The sequence below is a fragment of the Loxodonta africana genome, chromosome 8, assembly GCF_030014295.1.
Source record: "Loxodonta africana isolate mLoxAfr1 chromosome 8, mLoxAfr1.hap2, whole genome shotgun sequence".
Taxonomy (NCBI): Eukaryota; Metazoa; Chordata; class Mammalia; order Proboscidea; family Elephantidae; genus Loxodonta; species Loxodonta africana.
The window spans coordinates 25223176-25245996 of NC_087349.1; the positions used below are offsets into that span (position 1 = coordinate 25223176).

General features: G+C 39.6%; 1 pseudogene; it reads right to left on the reverse strand.

Moving 5' to 3' along the window:
• Nucleotides 1–11772: 11772 nt before the first annotated feature.
• Nucleotides 11773–18026, reverse strand: LOC104845626 (myopalladin-like; annotated as a pseudogene).
• Between the last annotated feature and the right edge of the window lie 4795 nt (nt 18027–22821).

A 22821-nucleotide genomic window follows, 5' to 3' on the forward strand; every position in this document is an offset into this window, starting at 1 on the left:
ATGGATAAAACTTACATGGATTCTGAGTCAAAGAGCCAAAGTTTAAAAATACTTTCTTTGAGACAATGGGGGAAAAAGAAAAATGGACTATTAGATGCTAGTAAGTGATTACTGTTAATTTTGTTGTGTTGGGTTATGGTATTGTGACTATGTATGTTTTAAAAAGTAATTCTTAACTAATAGGGAAAAATTCTGAGGTATTTACAGGTGAAATGATATTTCTATTTTACTATTTACTTTATTCTTATATTGTATCATATGTATATATGCAATCCAAATTAAACCCCTTTTTGAAATGGTACAAAATAAAAAAACACTACATTCAGTGTGTCTTTAGAAATAGGTTTTACTACTGAGAATGATAGCATTTGTATTTGGTTTAAATTTATCAGATATGTAACTGGAAGCCCTCATCTGTTTTTCCTACTTTCCTGAACTGATGGGAAGGTAGGGCAAAACCTTGGCATGTTGTATTACCTGCGTAGGTTCATGCCATTCCCCCCCTTTTTTCCTTGTCTCCAGTACTGGGCAATGGTCTGTCTCTGTCCTCAGCTTACAGTGTGCAGATAAGCAGCATTTTAAAGAAAAAAAAATGGCATGGGGCTCAGGTTTTATACCGTTAACTCTGAGCAGAACCACTGAAGTTATAGGATTCTTGATGAGACCTCAAGGGAACTTAGCTTACGCTTTCTATAAGGTGAGGAAAAAGAAGAGGCAAGAAGAGCCGTAGTAGTATCATTCTTGGGATCTTGCATTTACACAAATCAAGAAGTCTCAAGGAGTTCATAGTGTCCCTGCCATTTCCAACCTTGTGCCTAGCAGGAGGGGTGATGTAGCTAGAGTGGTGAACGAGAGCTTTCTCTGTCTTCTGTCTCCCAGCCCATACTGGGAACCCAAATCCAAGAATAAGACATCTGGTCCACACTGCCAGAAATATCATCTGTAGACTTGTTTCCAATGTAATGCCTATTTCTCCTTCAGGCACTTCTGCTATTTCTTCCATTTGTAAAGTTATTGATTACCTTCTATGTTCTTGGCATTGCTCTATGTGTTGGGGATAAAAAAAGAAATAGAATACGGATCTGGAGATGAAAGCGGCTGACTCTGAAATAGCAACAATCATCAGCTGTCATGACTTCTTCCTCCTGTTCTTTGATGCACAGCAAACCAGCCGTTTAGTTTTTGAGAACTGAAATCACTCCTCTGAGGCACAGACAGGGGAAAGGTGCTCCATACAATGCCATGAAAAAGGTCTAACAGCGGAGTCTCTTCTACATCTAAGAGGAAAGAACTATGAAACCATGCAGGAAGAATAAAATTAGTCTGGATTAATAAGAGGACAGAGATAATGTTTTGAAGCTCTATAATCCAGGTAGCATTTTTTTCATATATATTACTTTCCACTTAATTCCAATCAGCTATGTAATACAGAAGGTGTGAGTACTATTAGACATCTTAGTGTAAATATTCAATAACTGGGTAAGCTGAGCTGTTCATTCAAGGCAAATGGCCACAGTATTCACTGCAAATTGTTGCCAAGAAACAAATATCCAAAATTGGAGGAAGAATGTGCTGTAATGCCATAAGTACCTTCGGGTACAACCTATACTTCCCACAGGGACTCACTTCACCATCACGAGTGCATAACCATTTCTTGGCTGCCATCTCAGGGGCAGCTGTTGTGACAGAGATAAGTTATATTGGAATCTAACTTCAGAGATGGGAAACACTGTGAAGTTCAATGGCAGGAACAAATCTAACAGGAGAAAATGTTTGAAATCATAGGCATGTATCCTGAAAACTTAAAGCCCACAAAATCTAAAGCTATCCAAGAGGAAAGGTAATTAATGTATCTTTTATTAGCTAGCCTATTGAGAATGCGTTTGTTTTAATTGATGGATCCAATTTCCACCAATAGCGTTTAGGTATTTAACCTTGTTTCAAGATTCATTTGTGGTTGCTTACAAATAAACTCAAATAAAACATAGTGATCACAATTTCCATTCTAAAGCTGACTTCATCAGGACCAAAATTATTATTAAAGAAAAGAAACTTAGGCTTAATATTTAGGAATATATAAAGGATGAATTTTGGTAACAACACTGCCAGGAAATATATGAACTCTATTTAACTCTTTAAGAGTTTACTAATTTTGGTGGAAAATAAAACCAAAAACGTGTAGAAAGAAACTACTATCAAAATGCAATGCAGTACATATGGCCACCTCACAAATGGTGGTAATTACCACCACAACTAATTAATTCACTCACATAACTAGGACTTCGATAATTGCTGTGTTTAGAATAGCATGAAAAATATATATATATACTGGTAGTAGTAACAGAGAAGCCCTGGTGATGCAGTGGTTAAGAGCTTGGCTGCTAACCAGAAGGTCAGCAGTTTGAATCCACCAGTCAGGTTCGGTTTTGGTTTAGTAACAGAACACCAAAAATGAAGGCATCAAATTTTTCTGTGTTGAGCCTTCATTCACAGCACACCGTCCTCCCTGAAGTTGAAGCTATTATTTGTAAACCACCCTGAATAACAGATGAATCAGGGGCAATGGCATGGATATGAATATTAATTTATTTCACGTGAATATTTGCCAAAAGAACAGCAATGGATTATACATAGCAATTGCTTATTATAGAGTCACTATGAGTTGGAATCAACTGGACAGCAACAGGTTTTTTTTTTCCTAATTAAATAATACTCAATCCAAAACAGTAAATCTAAGAATCCCATTATTTGGTGGTGAAATGACCTTCATTTCAGCATGTATTAACCAGTCATGTGACTCTGGTGGCAAACATTTCAAGTGATTTTCATCCACTGGTATTGGCCCTCATGGTGCAGTAGTTCAGAGTTAGGGCTGCCAACCAAAAAAGTTGGCAGTTGGAATCCACCAGCTGCTTCCGGGAAACCCTCTGTCCTGTAGGGTCACTGTGAGTTGGAATCCACTCAACAGCAATGGGTTTGTTTTTTTTTTGGTATTGGCAAAACACCTTGTGAGGCCCGGGGAGAGCAGAAAGCTCAGAGAGTAAAATCCACGGGTAGATAACTAAAACTAGAGCATATTTTGCAAAAAGAGAAAGCAACGCTGAGAAAAAATATATCTTCTTGGTTTAGCTCTCAGTAAAATTGTATAACTCAAACATGCATTATTTACCAATGATGTGTCAAGGCATCTCCTAAGAACTGAGAGTCTAACAGTAAGCAAGATGGTGTTCCCAAGTAATTTAGAGTTCAGAAAAAGAGATAGACAGGTACTCAGGCAATTACACTGCAAAGTAAGGACGCTATTGCAGAGCTAATGCAGAGGGTTCTGAGAGCAGAGTTGGGGGCCACAGCCCAGTATTACAAAAAGCTTCTTCCTGAGCTTGAAACTTTCTCCAGCTGACACCTGAAGAAAAGTCAGATTAACCAAGTCAAAAAGCAGAGGAATATTGCTGTAGAAGAATCAGTAAATTTTGACAATTAACAAATGCCAAACACCATGATCCTCAGTGACAAAGAAAATGTGCAACATTATAAAGTATGTATGAATACTAATAGACCTTTCAGTGTTTCCAAATATTCAGTAATTGGGTATGGTGAAGCACTTCATGAAATGTTTTATAGGCATTCAAATGAAAATGATCGCGGTGGGTTTGCGTTGTGTCCATTAGCTAACGTGGCAGCCGTGTTCTTTTTTCACCAGGAAGGTCAATGCAGGGCAACACATGCTGTTGCAGCTCCTGCGTGGGGTCGATCTGCTGGCTCACCTTGGCATGGGGCAGCAGACAGGCCACAGCAGGTATAGTTCCCAAAGGTTCTCCTCCACCAGCTTCTCCACTTCCTGGGCCAGATGTGTATTTAGCTCTTGAGGGTGGGCTCCAGCTTCCCCAGGAGGTCACCCCCATCATCAAAGTTGGAGGCTTGGAGTTGTGAGAGAACAACGTGGGTTCCAGTCTAGCATTTTGGGTTCCAGTTCATCCCCCCAGGTTCCACTTTTCCTCGTCCCTCTCCTACTTCACATCCTTCCTTCCCTCCACGCTGCCTGTCCTGACTCCCACACCAGATATAGGGCAATACCTTCACACAGACTGTTTAATCAGCTTTCTCAATTGCAAAAGATCAGAGCCTTATAATAAATGCCTTATATGTCAGGGTACTCTGATTGAACCCTAAATTCTACAATAATGTTTATATATCACATAAGACAACATTGGGAAAAAATATATGACATAATGTAATGTTAAAAAATTCACAACTCAAAGTTTATACGAATTTGAATTTCAGTAGTTTAAATGGATCTAAAATTCACCGAACTATTCATTGTGATTTCTTTTGGATAGTAGGACTACATGTAAGTTTTTGTCTTCTTTATATCTTTCAGTGTTTTCAATTTTTAGAAAATGAACATGCAATAATTTTATAATTTAAATCACCATTGAAGTATAAACTTGTTATTTGTGTCAGTAAATCTTCAGAGCAAAGAAAAGGCAGTCACCCAACCATGTGAGTGTAAGTCCTCTTAATTCGTATAAACGCATCCTTAGGGGTTTTCTAAATGCTGATATTAAGAAACATAGTTGTAGAAAGGGTTCTAAATAATTAGAGCTACATTTTCAATATGTTCTGCTAAGACTGAGCCACTAGACTTCATGAATGCTAATTTGAAAAATTGGTCATATTCCCCAACACAACTTTATGTATCTTTTCCTATAGAAGAAGTACAGATTTAAAAGACTTTTAGGCAAATTTATTGAAACTATATATTCAGAAATGTAAATTTAGGCTTCTTGCAAATAGATATACATCTGTCTTTTGTCATGGAGCCCTGGTGGTACAGTGGTTAAGAGTTCAGCTGCTAAACAAAAGGTGGGCAGTTAAAATCCACCAGCTGCTCCTTGGAAACCATTTGGGGCAGTTCTATGCTGACCTGTAGGGTTGCTGTGAGTCGGAATCCGCTCAATGCCAACAGGTTTGGTTTTTTGGTCTTATATCATACACCCTCACACGCACACACACATTCAAAGAAATACCTATTTTCAGTAACTAATTCTGAACTTTGAATAAATGTAGTAACCACATATGTATGTTTCACTTAAAATTACACATGGTTTTTACAGATGTATACACACGATTTTTGAACTTTAAAGAGGTCATCCTACCCCACTGCCATCGAATTGATTCCAACTCATAGCAACCCTATAGGGCAGAGTAGAACTGCCCCACAGGGTTTCCAAGGCTGTAATCCTTACGGAAACAAACTGCCATATCTTTCTCCTCCAGAGCGGCTGGTGGGTTCAAACTGCCAACTTTTCAGTTAGTAGCCAAGCGTTGAACCACTGTATATTTTATTTACATAATAATACTTTATATGTTTCTAGCAAATAACTGTTTATAAAGGAGTTCCATAAGCACATTAGAAAGACTTTTTCTTGTTTTAATTGTTGAAGACACAGAGCCCCAGAGAGATTAAGAAGTGGGGTTAGGGTTCTCATTAAACTCTGTTGTTACCATTATCGACTTTATAAAACATCATCACCTGATTATTTTCAAAGTAGAGCTCCTTGACACCTCAAAACTCAGAGTAGATATTTACCAACATCAATGAACATTCAAACATTCAGCAACATATTAGTTCTCTGCTATCAGCCAAACCTATTCTTATAGTTAGTTACGTGATGCGTAGTCATAATAGCATGACTTAGGCTAATGAATTACTACTTAATATTATTAATGATGCAAGAATATAAATTTAAGTCTTTGCAAATCAAACTAAATTATACATTAGTATCCTTAGGGAATACAGACCGTAAATATAGATATTTTCTACCAGTTTAAGTCTATTTTCAAGAGCCAGTTGCTGTCGACTCCAACTCATTGCTACCCTATAGGACCGAGTAGAACTGCTTCATAGAGATGCCAAGGAGTGGCTGGTGGATTCAAACTGCTGACCTTTTGATTAGCAGCTGGGCTCCTAACCACTATGCCACCAGGGCTCCATGTCTATGTTATATACCAAAAAAAAAAAAAGATTTAACTAAATTTTGTCAAAGAATTAGTTTTTTAAGTAGACGTTAGTATATTGCACTTCATTTTAGTGGAGGAGTTTGGGAGCGCTCTTTCCAGTGAATGACTAGGGTACCTTTGCACAAGTAACGTAAATATTCATACATATGTGCTTTGTTTCCATAAAGCAGCTGCACAACAGGTCCATTTTTTCAATTCAATCATCTGGTGCAGGAGTCGGCAAATTAGGGCCAGCCCACAAACCAAATCCAGCCCACTGTCTGTTTTGGTGTGGTAGATGAACTAAGTTGTTTTTTTTTTTTAATTTTTAAATGGGAAAAAAAAAATCAAAAGAAGATTAATATTTTGTGACATGGAATTTTTACATTATTATATGTATTTAAATTTCAGTATCCATCAGTAAGGAAACCCTGGTGGTGTAGTGATTAAGAGCTATGGCTGCTAACCAAAAGGTCAGCAGTTTGAATCTACCAGGTGCTCCTTGGAAACCCTGTGGGGCAGTTTTGCTCTACACTATAGAGTCCCTATGAGTAAGAATCGACTTGATGCCATTGGGTTTTTTTTATCCACAAGTAAAGTTTTATTGGAACACAGCCCTAATCATTTGTTACATTTTGTCTATGGCTGCATTTGCATTGTATTGGCCAAATGAGTAGTTGAGAAAGACTGTATGTAGCATTCTCATCACTTTGGACTGCAACTTGAAGAACTACATCCCTGCCATACAATTGCTTTTGTATGGCCTTTCTAGCCATGGTCTTGTAACTCCCACAAAATGATGTGTGGAACTATGCAAATGAGGTACTCGTGGCCCCCCAAGGGGATTGGACAACGTGCTAAAGCAAATAAGGCGCATGGAATCATTCTGGGAGTAGGACTATGCAAATAAGATACATGGAACCACTGTAGGGATTGGTGAGTTTTACCATCCTGCTAGGCTTAAAGGGAGTCAATCCCAGAAGTTGGAGGAATACCTCACTACCATCAAGAAGAAGAGCCAGAAGCAGGGTGCATCCTTTGGACTCAGGGTCCCCGTGCTGAGAACCTCCTAGACAAAGGAGACAGAGCTGTAACACTCAAGGCAGCACAAGATGGTGAGAAGTGGTAGCAAGCATGACAGAGTCCAATGGCAGCAGAACCAGGAGACTGGTGCAAGATGGTGTGGTGGGCTTCCTAGCCCACAAAGCAAGGCAGCTGCAGTGGGTTTCCCGACCCACAAAGTGAGAGAGCTGACCACCTTAAGGGAGGAGGCTTCCTGCAAGAGTGGGATGCCCTTGGTCATTTATTGGTAGAGATAAAGAGCTTTGTAACACTTGCCTGAGCAGGGCAGAGGCCAGGCCTGAGTGAGAGCTGAGGCTGAGAACAAGGCCTGGCTGCCTGAGGGCATCAGAAAAGGAACTGAGACGTTGGAAGCTGTCCTGGTTGAAGAACTGTGTATCCTGTCTTCTGCGTTATTTCCGTTACCTCCAAGTTGACTTTGAATTATAACCTGTTACTTTCCTAATAAACTCCATTATCTTGATTATAGTCTGTAGTTCCATGTGGCCATTGCAACAGATTATCAAATGCGTCAGAGAAGTAGAGAGTGCCGTGGGAGGGACGGCTGGTGTCAGAATTGGTGAAAAGGTGGAGAGTGAAGGTATGTCTGACCTTCACCCCATAGAAATCAGCTTTGGGCTGATGGTGATCTTGATTCTCTTCTCTCTGCCTGACGTTAGGCATGGTCCATCATAGCCATTTTACAGTTGAACTCACACTGACACAATTGGAATTCCATAGCATGTTCAGCATCCTGCATATTGCCATACTGCATCTTTTTATTTTGTTTTACTACCAGTGCATAGTCATCAAGTCAAAAAGAAAAGTGAATTTCAAATGTTGCATTCTTAAGGCAATGTGGGATATGGAATTTTTTGTAGTCAAATGGTAAACTACTATGTTTTTTATGCACTGACACTACTATATAACATAACATTCTGCTAGGTCTATTAAATATTTTTAATTCAAAATGTTACCATGATAGCTAAGAGATATTTTAGAACTTTGTGTCTAAAACTGATGAAAAGGAGGGGGAGAAGAGATTAAGATCAGCCTAAGAGCTGTGCCTATTGATCAGCACATGTCCCTTGTATTTTTAAATGGAAAATACAAGGGACAGTGTTAGAATCACAAAAAAGGAATCAAAATAAAGATGGCAATACTGCCTTGAAGTAAAAAAGAAAAAAAAAAAGCTTCATAAAAGTCAAAAGGAAATTGTCTATTGAATCTATATCTCCGGTATTTTAAATATCTAGTTTTGGTTAGGTAGACATAGATATAGATCTCCCAGTCAAAACCAAAACAAAAATTTGTTTTCTAGTTATTCCACTGAAGTATCAACAAGATCACATGTATTGAAAAACACCTCATTGTGATCCAGGAGAAAGAGGCCCAAGTTAAGAATCAGGAAGCTTGTGTTCAGGTCCAGGCTGTGCCACTCAAGAGACTTATGACCCAGGGCAACAAACAGGTACCTTTCCTCGTGCGAGCAATGTAGGGCATAGTAATAGCTCCTCTAAGTCACAGAACCCTTCAATGGATAAATGACAAATGTGAGGTAGACATAAAATTTCTGTACAATCACAAGCTATTTCTGATAAAATACAAAAGTACTTTGCTACACTATAAAAGTGTGTTTGCAAGGCTTTTATTCACATGGGGAGGCCAAAAAGCATCCACATATAATATATTTTACTTAAATGGTTAATCTTGAAGGTAAAAAAAATGATAGATTTTCATTGTGGCGCTTAATTGAATCAACAAGGCTTCCTATCCTTTCCAAAGGTTTAGAACTCTTTCTTTTCTACAGACTGAGAGAAATGTGATCTCTTCACTACTACAGCTCTTGACCTAGGTAAGATTGAGACGGTGGCACATCCTGTAGGTCCCCATGAAAAGTAGGCCAAAGAAAGAGAAAGTTATTAAAATTAATGTTAAGAAAATTGCCCTTCCTCTGTTACCCTGAGTTGGCTGAAAACAACTGTCAGGGCTTGCACCTGTGGTCATGACAACCAATAAACTCAATCTTATTCAATGACACCAGTTTGAAATTGTGTCACTGCTGACCTGAAATAAAATGCTAAACTTGATGAGATCCTTTGTTCCTTATGTCAACAATTGCTTATTTATAATTCATGACTATCAACTGTTGTGTTATAGAGCTCCATCAGCATCACTTGTTTTTAGAAAGCTCCAGCTTAAGCATGTGAAATCTTGTTGACCAAGACAATAAGTGTGTCCAAATCTTGTAAGCACATGAATTTCATTAAGGATAATCATAGTTGGTACCCACAGTTTGTAAACCTTCTTAGATCCATGGGAATAGTTGATTAGTTAAGCAAATATTTAAGTAAGTGGACATTTTTTCTTTTTATTGTGATTTAGGTGAAAATTTACAGAGCAAATTAGTTTTTCATTAAATAGTTAATACACAAATTGTTTTATGACATTGGTTATCAACCCCAAGATGTGTCAACACCCTCCCCTTCTCCACCTCTGTTTCCCTGTTTGCATTCGTTCAGTTTTCCTGTCCCTTCCAGACTTCTCATCTTTGCTTTTGGGCTGTTGTGCCCATTAGTCTCGTATACATGATGAACTATGAAGCAGAACCTTCACGTGTGCTGTTGGCCCTATGGACCTGTCTAATCTTTGACTGAAGCCTGAACCTCAGGGTAACTTCAGTACCAGCTTAAAAGAGTGTCTGGGGGCCATACTCTTGGGGTTTTTCCAGTCTCTGTCAGACCAGCAAGCCTTGTCTTTTTTTTTTTTTTAATTTTGTTCTACATTTTTCTCCCACTTTGTCCAGGACCCTCTATTGTGATCCCTGGCACAGCAGCCATTGGTAGTAACTGGACACCATCTAGTTGTTCTGTGCTGAGCCTGGTGGAGTTTATGGTACAGTCCATTAGTCCTTTGGACTAATCTTTTCCTTGTGTCTTTGGTCTTCTTCATTCTCCTTTGCTCCAGCCAAGAATAAGTGGACATTTTTAATTTTGAGTCTTCGGTTTCTTTCTCAAAGGAGCTCTGGTGGTGCAGTGGTTAAGCACTTGTTTGCTAACCAAGAGATCGGCAGTTCAAACCCACAAGCCACTCTGCAGGAGAAAAGTGTGGCAATCTGCTTCCATAAGGATTACAGCCTTGGAAACACTATGTGGTGGTTCTTCTCTGCCCTATCTACTCGATGGTAATGGGTTTGGTTTTGATTAGTTTCTTTCTCAGCCTAAAGTCCGTTGCTGTATGCTGTTGAGTCAATTTCGACTCACAGCAAGCCCAGGTAACAGAGTAGAACTGCCAAAAATGGTTTTCTAGACTGTAATTCTTACAGGAGTAGGCCTCCAGGTCTTTCTCCCGTGAGTCACTGGGTGGGTTCAAACTGCCAGCATTTTGGTTAGCAGCTTAACACTTAACCATTGCAATACCAGGGCTTCTTAAAGTCCATTAATGATTGTTGTCGTTAGGTGCTGTCAAAGCGACTATATGTACAACACAAGGAAACACTGCCTGGTCCTGTGCCATCCTCATGGTCACTGTTATGCTTGAGTGCATTGTTGCAGCCACTGTGTCAGTCCATCTCACTGAGGGTCTTTATGCTTTTTGCTGACCTTCCACATTACCAAACATGATGTTCTTCTCCAGGGATTGATCCCTCCTGATAACACGTCCGAGGTATGTGAGACGAAGTCTCTTCATTCTTGCTTCTAAGGAGCATTCTGGATGTGCTTCTTCCAAGACATATTTGTTCCTTCTTTTGGCAGCCCATGGTGTATTCAATATTTAAGGCATCAATTCTTCTTCAGTCTTCCTTATTCATTGTCTAGCTTTCAAATGCATTTGAGCCAATTAAAAACACCATGGCTTGGGCCAGGCACACCTTAGTCCTTAAAGTGACATCTTTGCTTTTTAACACTTTAAAGAGGTCTTTTGCAGCACAGTGGCCCAATACAATGTGTCCTTTGATTTCCTGATTGCTGCTTCCGTGGGCATTGATTGTGGATCTTCAATCTTTTCTCTATTTATCATGATGTTGTTTATTGGTCCAGATGTGAGGATTTTTGTTTTCTTTTTGTTGAAATGTAATCCATACTGAAGGCTGTAGTCTTTGATCTTCATCAGTAAGTGCTTCAAGTCATCTTCACTTTCAGCAAGCAAGGTGTGTCATCTGCATTAATGATAAGCAGTTGTAATTGTGCTTATACTGACCCTTTTATTTGAAACTTAAGGATCATTTATTTTCTTAAATGATGGTAAGCACCTTTATTGGTGATTGGCAGCACATCACAATTAGTATTTTATGTCCAGCACAGTGTTCTTGCTATTGATAGCCAAGGTTTTTGTACTCTTACTATATGTCATGCATTGTTAGGCATTTAATATTCATTATCACATTTGTAACTTAAACAACCCTATTGTGATGGATGAGTTCTTTTTTCCCCCCCAAAGGTGGAAAGATCTTTATTTGCATATTCTGCAATTGACTAGCCAACCTCTGTCTACAAAGAGAGCAGCATTGGTCTCTTCAAAATCAGTGAGAGAGAGTTAAAACATTTCAGAAGAGAGATATTAATAATGACAATGTGTTTAAAAGAGCCCAAATCCGTTTACTTAGATTACAATGCAAAACATTCTAGAAGTAGTTATTAATTGGATAGAACTGAAGTTTTTTTTGTTTTGTTTGGTCTATTCCAAGTTTAAGTAAAAAAGCATGGGTGTGAATGTAAAAGGTTATAATTCCAAAAGTAGGTTATAATCAGAGATCTTCTTCTTCCCAGTTTGTCTGTGTGGTCATCTGGCATGGTCTTCAATTTTACAATCTACTTTTGCAAGTATAGATTATGCATGAAAAGAAAATGCATTCTACTTAAACGGCTTTGTGAAGGAAGAATGAGAGTAGAGTAGAAATATAATCAATTAGGTAGCCATGGAGATATTTAATCATTCTTGATGATTCACAGCATAATTGACACAAGTGATGATTCCGCAGTTTCAATAACAGAATATTTACGCATATTACGAAGATGATATTTCAACAGAGAAACTATTTCACTGGGTGCCTTCAATAGAGTGCAAGTTTATATCAGATCCTTATAATTTGGAAAATATCAAAGCACTCAAATTAATTCTAGAAGTTACTGAGGCACTGAAACATTGGACAGGAAACCTTAGGTTAGAATAAGTGATGCACAGGTCTCAGCCATTCCTGATTTGTTCATAGCTACACACCTGTACTCACCTTCATCACTTTTTACTATGCTTGTTATAAGTAGGTTGTAGAACGCTATGCCACTTTCCTTACAACTGAACCTTGCCCCTTGAACCAATTTCGCTTCTTTGTACCAGTAAACTCTGGGCCTGGGAGAGCCACAAACTAAACACTGGAAGTAGGCTGTGGTTCCCAAAGGTATGTAACAGTCAGAAATATCTTTGATAAACTTGGGAGGCCCTTCCACCACCTGAAATTAAAAAAAAAGCTGTCTAAATATTTGCTCCTTAATACAAATTCTTCCTTCAAACTGCTTAATGTCACTTTACTTTTCTTTGTCATCACAGCACATATTTCAGAATCTCCCAGGGTGAGGAATCCCTGGCAAATAGCCTCTCCTACAGAATTCACAGCCCTGCATCTGTATGTTGCACTGTCCGAAAGACACGCATTTCGAATTCTAAGGGTGTGACTTCCCTTCTCCTCGCTAATCTCATATTTAACATCATCTGGCTCAATACACGCATATTCTTTATACCATTTGACTTCGGGGGTAGGGGTGCCTATAACTGAACATTGGAATACAGCATGCGAATTTTCTGGAATTCTAAAATCACAAATAGGCATTATAAAGCCAGGAGGCATTTCCAATACTTCTAAATCAATTTTTAAATCTGTCTTCTTCCTTGCTTGAAGCCATGTTTGGATCCACAAAATTCGATAGAAGAACATCTAGACTCACGATCTTGCTTTTATGATCAGGAGTAAATTCAGGAACTGTGACTGTTTTCACTTGCTCCTCAAATTCTTTAACATCTTTTTCACTTAATTCAACTTCCAGGACAATTTCTGGAGGAAAAGGTGTTTTCCAAATCAAACTCCATGACATGTGACGTGTTGCTGGAGGCGGCAGTGCCACTGCTGTTTCTTCCTGGGGTAGGTCTATGTTTGCAAAGCTCTTTGCTTCCCCAGTGATGTTTATGGCATGGTACGTGTACTCTCCCGTGTCTCCTTTTTGAATGTTAGAAATTTCCAAAGGACACACATTACCCACCCTATCTATTTTGATTCTTTCATCTGGCTCTAAGAAAGATTTATTTTGATACAATTTCACACCGGGAACTGGAATGCCCTCAACTTCACCCATGCAGCCTAATGTTGTGTTTTCATATATCTTCCTTTTCGTCAGAGGTTCAATAAAAGATGGAGGCATTTCATTGTCTTTTGGTTCAGTGGCTTCGCTGGGTGTGCCAAATGAATCAGAATGCCGTACGTCATAAGCTGAACTTCTGTCCTCCGTTGGTGTATGGAAAAGCTCATTTGGTGTACTGTCCTCCCTTTGCATTTTTTGATGAGTACACTTTAATGTTTCCAGTGGGGTTTGGCCCTCCAGTAGGAATAGAATATCTTTCTGCTGTTTCTTCTCCTGAGGGGGTAGAATTTTTTTTTTTTTTTATCTCCCCTGGAGGTGTAGAATATCAAGATGAGTTCTTTTATGAGGCCTTTTGCCTTGGTTCTTTGGAAAAACAGTTTGAGAGATGTTTTTCCCTAAGGAGTTACCTTTGCCTAGTTTTTTGCCACAGAAGGTTTATTAGTTTTGTCCAGGTTGATGTTTCCTGGGTAAGCTGTAAACAATTTGTAATTTAATACATTTTGTTTGCCCCTGGACTTCAGCCTGCCCTGTGATTGGTCTATTTTAATCCCCTTATAGGGATTGGTCAGTTCATGGCCCTGGTGGGAGGGTCATGCCTTGAAATTGACCAGGAGTTTGCTTATATATGCAGCCAACCCCACACAGAGGCTTTTAGACATAAGAAGTAAGAAAGAAGCAGGAAAGGAGAAAAGGCAAGAGAAGCAAGAAGAGAGAAGTAGCAGAGAGTGAGAAAAAGCAGGGAATCTCCTGAAAAGAGCTGTAGCATGGGTTAAGTGCTGTAACATTGAAGACAGCAAGAGGCCCAGAAGGGGCCCTGTGGCAGAGTCAATGGTGACAGCAGAAACCTGCTGGTAGAAATGCAGCTAAGAGTGGTGAACAAAACAGCTACAGTGACTATGAGCTGGGTCAGTTAGCTGTGGAGAGGCTGACAGCAGAGAGGCTTGTACGGCTAACATGGCCAAAAGGAAGCCTGTTCTGAGGGGCCCAAAAGGAGCCTGTCCTCAGGAGGCCTGTCTTCAGGGGGGTAAGGAGGCCTTCCCAGCTGAGAGGGGCCATGCTCAGCAGAGAGAAATTACTACTTGCTTGCACAGCCGAGAGGAGCTGAGGAAGGTTTCCTGCACTGAAGAACGAAGGAATATGTTCTCCAGTTCAGGGGAGCCTTCCAAACTTTGCCTACATTCTTTCTGGTCCTGAGTCTGAGTTGTAGCCTGTTGATCCTGAGTTGTACCTTGTTACTTCCTTGACAAACCACCTAACTGTAAGTATGGTCTGTGGGTTCTGTGTGGCCGTTGCAACAGGTACCCAACTCAGCAGAGAAGTAGGGAATGCTGTGGGAGGGATGGCTAGTGTCTGAATTGGTAAAAATTTGGGCAATGGAGGTATGTTTGACCTCCACTGTGGAAGCAGCCTTGCATTGATTATCTTCCCTGAAGTTAGATTTTGACGCTACACCCACCATTTCATGCTTATGATGTGTTGTTGTTGTTAGGTGCCTTTGGGTCAGTTCTGACTCATAGCGAACCTATGTACAACAGAAGAAAACACTTCCAGGTCCTGCACCATCCTCACAGTTGTTGCTATGTTTAAGCCCATTGATGCAGCCACTGTGTCAATCCATCTCATTGAGAGTCTTCCTCTTTTTCAAAGACCCTCTCTCTACCTTACCTTATCCAGGCATTGGTCCCTCCCCATAACATGCCCAAAGTACATGAAATGAAGTCTCACCATCCTCACTTCTGAGCACTCTGGCTGTACTTCTTTCAAGACAGACTTGTTCATTCTTCTGGCAGTCCATGGTATAGTCAGTATTCTTCGCCAACACCATCATTCAAATGCATCACTTCTTCCATCTTCCTTATTCCTTGTCCAGCTTTTACGTGCATATTAGGTGATAAAAATATCATGGCTTGGACCAGGCACACTTTATTCCTCAAAGTGACATCTTTCCTTTCAACACTTTAAAGAGGTCTTGTGCAGCAGATATGCCCGATGTAATATGTCCTTTGATTTCTTATCTGCTCCTTCCATAGGCATTGAGTGTAGGTCCGAGAAGAATGAAATCCTTGACAACTTGAATCTTTCTCTGTTTATCATGGTGTTGCTTATTGGTCCAGTTGTGAGGATTTATTGTCTTTATGTTGAGGTATAATCCATACTGACAGCTGTAGTTTTTGATCTTCATCAGTAAATGCTTAAAGTCTTCTTAGCTTTCAGCAAGAAAGGTTGTGTCATCTGCATAACGCAGGTTGTTAATAAATCGTCCCCCAATCCTGATGCCATATTAGTCTTCATGTAGCCCAGTTTCTTGGATTATTTACTCAGCATACAGATTGAATAATGAATATGATGAAAGAATACAACTCAGATGCATACCTTTCATGATTTTAAACCATGCAATATCCCCACCATTTCACATCTATGATGTGTTGTTGTTGTTAGGTACCGTCGAGTTGGTTCTGATTCATACCGACCTCATGTACCACAGAACAAAACACTGCCCAGTCCTGTGCCATCCTTGCAATCACTGTTATGCTTGCGCCCATTGTTGCAACAACTGTGTCAATCCATCTCGTTGAGGGTCTTCCTCTTTTCTGCTGACCCTGTACTTTACCAAGCATGATGTCCTTCTACAGGGACATACCCCTCCTGAAAACATGTCCAAAGTATGTAAGACACAGTCTCACCATCCTTGCTTCTGAGGAGCATTCTGGTTGTACTTCTTCCAAGACAGATTTGTTCGTTCATTCAGCAGTCCATGGTATATTCAATATTCTTCGCCAACACCACAATTCAAAGGCATCAATTCTTCTTCAGACTTCCTTATTCATTGTCCAGCTTTCACATGCATGTGATGTGATTGAAAATACCATGACCTGGGTCAGACGCACCTTAGTTTTCAGGGTGACATCTTTGCTTTTCAACACTTTAAAGAGATCTCTTGCAGCCGATTTTCCCAATGCAATGCGTCTTTTGATTTCTTGACTGCTGCTTCCATGGGTGTTGACTGTGGATCCAAGTAAAATGAAATCCTTGACAACTTCAATCTTTTCTCCGTTTATCATGATGTGGCTTATTGGTCCACTTGGGAGGATTTTTGATTTTTTTTTTTTTTTTTTTTATGTTGAGGTGTAATCCATACTGAAGGCTGTGGTCTTTGATCTTCATCAGTAAGTACTTCAAGTCCTCTTCTCTTTCAGCAAGCAAGGTTGTGTCATTGGCATAACACAGGTTGTTAATGAGTCCTCCTTCAACCCTGATGCCCGATTCTTCTTCATATAGACCAACTTCTCAGATTATTTGCTCAGCATACAGATTGAATATGTATGGTCAAAGGATAAACCCTGATGCACACCTTTCCTGACTTTAAACCACTCAGTATTCCCTTGTTCTGTCTGAACAGCTGCCTCTTGATCTATGTACAGGTTCCTGGTGAGCACAATTAAGTGTTCGGGAATTTCGATTCTTCTCAATGTTACCCATAATTTGTTATGAGGCACACAGTCGAATGCCTTTGCATAGTCAATAAAACACAGGTAATTTAATCATCCTTCTGATATTCTCTGCTTTCAGCCAGGATCCATCTGACATCAGCAATGATATCCCTGGTTCCATGTCCTCTTCTGAATCCAGCCTGAATTTCTGGAAGGTCCCTGTTGATACACTGCTGCAGCCGCTTTTGAATGATCTTCAGCAAAAGTTTGCTTGCATATCATACTAATGATCTTGTTTGATAGTTTCTGCATTCACTTGGGTCACCTTTCTTTGGAATAGGCATAAATATGGATCTCTTCCAGTCAGTTGGCCACATAACTGTCTTCAAATTTCTTGGCATAGATGAGTGAGCACTTCCAGCACTAGATCCATTTATGAAACATCTCAATTGGTATTCTGGCAATTCCTAGAGCTTTTTTTATTTGCCAATGACTTCAGTGCAGCTTGGACTTCTTGCTTTAGTACTATCAGTTCCTGATCATATCCTATCTCTTGAAATGGTTGAACATCGACTAATTCTTTTTGGTATGGTGACTCTTCTTTTGATGCTTCCTGTGTCGTTTAATATTTTCCCCATAGAATCCTTCACTATTGCAACTTGAGGCTTGAATTTTTTCTTCAGTTCTTTCAGTTTGAGAAACACCAAGCGTGTTCTTCCCTTTTGGTTTTCTATCTCCAGCTTTTTCCACATGTTATTATAATACTTTGTCTTCTCGAGCTGCCCTTTGAAATCTTCTGTTTTGTTCTTTTACTTCATCATTTCTTCCTTTTGCTTTAGCTGCTCAACGTTCAAGAGCAAGTTTCAGAGTCTCCTCTGACATCCATCTTGGTCTTTTCTTTCTTTCCTGCCTTTTCAGTGACTTCTTGCTTTCTTCATGGATGGTGACCTTGATGTCATTCCACAACTCATCTGGTCTTCAGTCATTAATATTCAGGGCGTCAAATCTATTCTTGAGATGATCTCCAAATTCAGGTGGGATATACTCAAGGTCATATTGTGGCTCTCATGGACTTGCTCTAATATTCTTCAGTTTTAACTTGAACTCACATACGAGCAAATGACGGTCTGTTCCACAGTCGGCCCCTGGCCTTGTTCTGACTGATGATATTGAGCTTTTCCATCGTCTTTTTCCACAAATGTAGTTAATTTGATTCCTCTGTATTCTGTCTGGCAAGGTCCATGTGTATAGTTGCTGTTTGTGTTGTGAAAAAATGTATTTGCAGTGAAGAAGTTGTTGGTCTTGCAAAATCTATCTTTTGATCTCTGGCATTGTTTCTGTCACCAAGGCCATGTTTTCCAACTACCAATCCTTCTTCTTTGTTTCCAACTTTGCATTCTAATTGCCAGTAATTATCAATGCATCTTGATTGCATGTTCGATCAACTTCAGACTGCAGAAGCTGATAAAAATCTTCAATTTCTTCATCTTTGGCCTTAGTGGTTGGTGTGTAAATTTGAATAATAGTCATATTAACTAACTGGTCTTCCTTGTAGGCGTATGGATATCATCCTATCACTGACAGCACTGTACTTCAGGATAGATCTTGAAATGTTCTTTTTGACGATGAGTGCAACACCATTCGTCTTCAGGTTGTCATTCCCGGGATAGTAGAATATGTGATTGTCTGATTCAAAATGGCCAATACCCATCCATTTCAGTTCACTAATGCCTAGGATATTGATGTTTATGCATTCCATTTAATTTTTGACAATTTCCAATTTTCCTAGATTTATACTTCGTACATTCTAGGTTCTGATTATTAATGGATGTTTGCAGCTGTTTCTTCTCATTTTGAGTCTTGCCACATCAGCAAATGAAGGACGTGAAAGCTTTACTCCATCCACGTCATTGAGTTAGACTCTAATTTGGGGAGGTGGCTTTTCCCCAGTTGTCTTTTGAATGTCTTTCAACCTGGGGGGCTCATTTTCCAGCACTATATCAATGTTCTGCTGCTATTCATGAAGTTTTCACTGGCTAATTCTTTTCAGAAGTATACTGCTGGATCTGTCTTTCTAGTCTTAGTCTGGAAGCTCAGCTGAAACCTGAGCCACCAGTATTCAGATATCAGCAAGATCACCCATGGGGGACCTATGATGTAGGTGCTGTTATTATTCCCATTTTACACCTGAGAAAACAGCCTGACAGAGTAAAGCAGTTAGTAATATTAGAGTCACACTTGGAAATCTGGCTTTCTTGACAACCAAAATTGTGCTCCTGACCATCATTATGCTATTCTACTTCCCATGCATGGGGACAGAAAGGTTAGAAAAATTGCTAGCAATTTTTATTCTACTATAAGTAGACATTAGTTACAAGTCTGGCAATGCAAACTTTTTTATTTTATTTTATTTTTATTTATTGTGCTTTAGGCGAAAGTTTACAAATCAAGTCAGTCTCTCATACAAAAAGCCATACACACCCCCAGCTGCTCTCCCCTTAAAGAGACAGCACATTCTTCCTCTCCAGCCTGTATTCCCCTTGTCCATTCAACCAGCTCCTGTCCCCCTCTTCCTTCTCATCTTGCCACCAGACAGGAGTTGCCCACATAGTCTCATGTGTCTACTTGAGCCACGAAGTTCACTCCTCACCAGCATCATTGTCTATCTTATAGTCCAGGCCAATCCCTGTCTGTAGAGTTGGTTTTAGGAATGGTTCCAATCTTGGGCTATCAAAGGGTCCAGGGATCATGACCGTCAGGGTCCCTCTGGTCTCAGTCAGACCATTAAGCCTGGTCTTTTTAAAAAGAATTTAAGATTTGAGTCCCACAATTCTCCTGCTCCATCAGGGATTCTCTGTTGTGTTCCTTGTCAGGGCAGTGATTGGTGGTAGCCGGGCACCAACTAGTTCTTCAGGTCTCAGGTAGATGGAGTCTCTGGTTTATGTGGCCCTTTATGTCTCTTGGGCTCATATTTACTTTGTGTCTTGGTGTTCTTTGTTCTCCTTTGCTCCAGGTGGGTTGAGACCAATTTATGCATCTTAGATGGCCGCTTGCTAGAGTTTAAGACCCCAGATGCCTCTCACCAAAGGGGAATGCAGACCATTTTCTTAATAGATTTTGTTATGCCAGTTGACCTAGATGTCCCATGAAACCATGGTCCCCAGACCCCTGTCCTTGCTACTTTGGCCTTCGGAGCTTTTGGATGTATTGAGGAAATCTCTTTGCTTTTGGTTTAGTCCAGTTGTACAGACCATCCCTGTGTTATGTATTGCCCTTCCCTTCACCTAAAAAAAATTTTGTCTACAGGTAGTGAATATCCCTCTCCCTCCCTCCCCACCCTCGTAACCATCTCATACAATATTTTTCCTTTTGCAATTGACTAATTTCACTAAGCATAATGCCTTCCAAATTCTTCCATGTTATGAAATGTTTCACAGATTCATTGTTGTTCTTAATTGTTGCGTGTTATTCCATTGTGTGTATATACCATAATTTATTTATCTATTCATCCTTTGATGAGCATCTTGGTTGCTTCCATCTTTTTGCTATTGTAAACAATGCTGCAGTGAACATGGGTATGCATATATCTGTTCGCGTGAAGGCTCTTATTTCTTTAGGGTATATTCCAAGGAGTGGAATTGCTGGGTCGTATGGTAGTTCTTTTTCTAGCTTTTTAAGGTAGTGCCAAGTTGATTTCCAAAGTGGCTGTACCATTTGACATTCCCACCAGCAGTGTATAAGTGTTCCAGCCTCTCCACAACTTCTCTAACCTTTATTATTTTGTGTTTTTTGGATTAATGCCAACCTTGTTGAAGTGAGATGGAATCCTACTGTAGTTTTGATTTGCATTTCTCTAATAGCTCATGATCGTGAGCATTTCCTCATGTATCTGCTAGCAGCCTGAATGTGTTCTTTGGTAAAGTGCCTGTTTATATCCTTCACCCATTTTTTAATTGGGTCAATATCTTTTTGTTGTTGAGTTTTTGCAGTATCATGTGGATTTTAGAGATCAGATGCTGATCAGAAATGTCATAGGTAAAAACTTTTTCCCAATCTGTAGGTAATCTTTTTATTCTTCTGGTGAAGTCTTTGAATGAATATAGGTTTTTGACTTTTAGGAGCTCCCAGTTACCTAATTTCTCTTCTGGTGTTTGTACAATGTTAATGTTTTGTATACTGTTTATGCCATGGCTCCTAGCATTGTCCCTATTTTTCTTCCATGATCTTTATCTTTTTAGATTTTATATTTAGGTTTTGATCCATTTTGAGTTGATTTTTGTTTATGGTGTGAGGTATGGGTCTTGTTTCATTTTTTTGTAGCTGGCTATCCAGTTATGCCAGCACCATTTGTTAAAAAGACTGTCTTTTCTCCATTTAACAGACTTTGGGCCTTTGTCAAATATCAGCTGCTCATTTGTGGATGGATTTATGTCTGGATTCCCAATTCTGTTCCATTGGTCTATGTATCTGTTGTCGTACCATTATCAGGCTGTTTTGACTACTGTGGCCTTATAATAGGCTCTAAAATCAGGTAGAGTGAGGGCTCCCACTTTGTTTTTCTTTTTCTGTAATGGTCCACTTATCCGGGGCCTCTTTCCCTTCCATATGAAGTTGGTGATTTTTTTTCTCCATCTCTTTAAAAAGAGTCATTGGTATTTGGATAGGGATTGCATTGTATCTGTAGATCACTTTGGATAGAATAGACATTTTTACAATGTTGAGTCTTCCTAACCATGAGCAAGGTATGTTTTTCCACTTACGTAGGTCTCTTTTGGTTTCTTGGGGTAGTGTCTTATAGCTTTGTTTGTATAGGTCTTTTACGTTTCTGGTTAGATTTATTCCTAAGTATTTTATCTTTTTAAGGGCTACTGTAAATGGTATTGATTTAGTGATTTCCTCTTTGACGTTCTCTTTGTTGGTATAGAGGAATCCAATAGATTTATGTATGTTTATCTTGTATCCTGATACTCAAGACAGGTTGTTCTTGTGAAAACGTAGCTTTGGTCAGGCTCACCTGGATTCGATCCTGAAGTCTTACTCATCTATGTTTGGATTCTGAAGTAGACTAGCCATGTAATATAAATCATGATGTAGTAACCCGTTGCCATTCAGCTGATTCTGACTCATGGTGACCTCATGTGTGTCGGAGTAGAACTGTGCTACACAGGGTTTTTGGTGGCTGATTTTTCAGAAGTACATTGCCAGACCTTCCTTCTGAGACACCTCTAGGCGGACTCAAACCTCCAACCTTTTGGTTAGCAGCCGAGTGTGCTAACCAATGGCACCACCCAGGCACTCCAAATAATGATACTTGCTATCTTTAAAACTAACTTACTCTTCTGTAAAATAGAGGCAGTAGTATCTACCTTGAGAGCTTTTTTTTTTTCTTAAGTGTTGAATAAGTTAATGTATTGGACAGTAAAAAAAAAAAAAAAAGCTCGTTGCTGTCGAGTTGATTTCGGCTCAGAGTGACCTTATAGGACAGAGTAGAACTGCCCCATAGAGTTTTCAAGGAGCCACTGGTGGGTTCGAATTGCCAACCTTTTGTTTAGCAGATGTAGCTCTTAACAACTACCCCACCAGGGTTTCCTAGTCCAAAATAATTATTGTTCCTCCTGTCTACATTTTTTCAACTGTGCATAACTTCCTTTCTACAGAAAGGCTGAACAGTTGTCTCAGTCATCCCTAAATATGAACAGCACACACCCTACCTTAAATTCTGATGTAGACTTTTTGGATATGTATCACAGGTTTAATAAACAATTTGGTAAAATTAAAATTGCATTTTTAAAATCTCAGAAAAAAACATTGACCTGAAAATCCTTTGAAGTGGTAAAGCACAGCCTGACTCTTCCAGATAACGTTATTACAAACAACAGTAACAATTCTGGCAAAGGAAGCCCTGAGGGACTGAAACTGAGTACAAGAACCTGAGGGCACCAGGCTAATGTGCCAGACAGTACCCCAGGCAGTAAGAA